The following is a 1,782-nucleotide window of genomic DNA, read 5'->3' as shown; positions in this document are numbered from 1 at the left end:
CAGGTGTGCATAAGGGCAATCCTTCTGACAACCTCCAGACTCTTTTTTAGAGACTCATAGCCATATAAACTCATTTGTCCTTTCCATTTCCCCCTTACTTTAGGTCAAACAGCATTTTTAACTCCTGTTATTATATGTAGACAGGGATATTCTGCTGGTCCACGTTGAACCTTTAATTCAAGGTCGTTTTCTAGTTATGTCATCAGCTGGTACTTGGTAGTGATCCTTGGGTGCCAGGGAGGCTCATCCCTGGGTGTCATGTCCCACGCTGGGGGGAAGGCATTGCATTTACATGCTGAGTTTGGCTTTGAGACTGACCACATTTGAGTAACATGGAGGCTGTCAGTAGGGAACTCTTAGGCACAATGCTGCTATAGGCCTTGTTCTTATTTAAGGTGTATAGGCTCACAAGCATAGTGATTAGTATCAGGGGGTCACTGTTGGACCCTCATTCCTTCCTGAAGACCACTTTTAAATACAAAAAGTGGGTATTCTGAACAAAGCCTTTAAAAAGATGATCTTAAAAATGCTCAAGGAGATGAAGGAAAATACAGAGAAAGAACTAGAGGAGGTCAAGTAAACAATGAATGAGCAATACGAGAATCTTGGTAAAGAGATAGAAATGTTAAAAAGAAAGCAAACAGAACTACTGGAGTTGAAGACCACAGTAACTGAAATGGAAAAGTCCACGAGTATTTCAAGAGCAAATTGGAGTTGGCAGAAGATAGAATTAGTGAACTTGAATACAAGATACCTGAAATAAGTCAGGCTGAGGAGCATAAAGAAAAAAGAATTCTAAAAAGTAAAAATAGCATGTTCTTGCTTCAGCAGCACATATACTAAAATTGGAATCATACAAAGAATATTAGCATGGCCCCTGAGCAAGGATGACACGCAAATTCATGAAGCATTCCATATTTTTGCAATGGAAGTGATCCACAAGTTCATGCAATGATGGACATGTCAACTTGCTTCTAAAGTGTATAAAAGTCTATAAACTAAAATGTAAACTATAATGTAAAACATAAGGAAACTAAAAATTTAGAAATTTGTACAGTCTAAAATACAAGCAATAATGTAAACCAAAATAGAACCATGTTTGATAGTTATGTTTCAAAATTTGTACATCAACTGCAGCAAATATAACATGAACATGTAAAGAGATCATTGCTGGGGAAAGGGGAAAAGGGTTTAATGTTGGATATCTGAGAGTCCCCTATATTGTGTATGTGAATTACCGTGATCTAAAACATTTTTGAAGACAATTAAAAATTAGAAAAAAAAAAAAGGATGGAAACATTGAGGAAGAAATGAAAGTGCCTTGCCACTGTACATACAGGGCAACACCTATCACAGTGATGAAAGGCGAAATGTTAGAAAAAAAGCTTTATAATATTTTTCATTTTTAAAATACACCAATTTATTTTTACTTTATTTTAGTATTTCTAAATTACTATGTATTCTATTTCTAAACTTTAAACCCTTCACTGTATTTCAATTTCCTATTAATTGAATTTAGCAATATATTAGGATTATTGTTGAAGAAGTTTTGGACCACAGAGAGGTTTGACTATAGCAGGGGAGGAACTCTGGTGTGGGGTGTTATTGATGGGGGGCACGTGGGTGGGGGGGAGTTCTCCAGGACATGATATAGGGAACATAAATATGTTAGGATATACGCTGGGTATTTTTATAGTAGTTACAGTCACAAATGTCAACTGAGGGAGTACTGAGTTCTCACCCAGGGAAGCTCCGTCACATTCCCCAATGGAACAACAATAA

The 1,782-nt window shown here is 36.7% G+C and overlaps 1 non-coding gene across 1 annotated transcript; it reads left to right on the top strand.

The window, feature by feature from the left end:
* The first annotated feature begins 819 nt into the window (after window positions 1–819).
* On the top strand, window positions 820–922 carry LOC111765395 (U6 spliceosomal RNA). Its single transcript, XR_002797754.1, has one exon. It is a non-coding gene; the product is annotated as a U6 spliceosomal RNA (small nuclear RNA).
* Window positions 923–1,782: the final 860 nt, after the last annotated feature.

This window comes from Dasypus novemcinctus, chromosome 4 (genome assembly GCF_030445035.2).
Source record: "Dasypus novemcinctus isolate mDasNov1 chromosome 4, mDasNov1.1.hap2, whole genome shotgun sequence".
Classification (NCBI taxonomy): Eukaryota; Metazoa; Chordata; class Mammalia; order Cingulata; family Dasypodidae; genus Dasypus; species Dasypus novemcinctus.
This window is presented reverse-complemented; position numbering and strand designations above follow the sequence as displayed.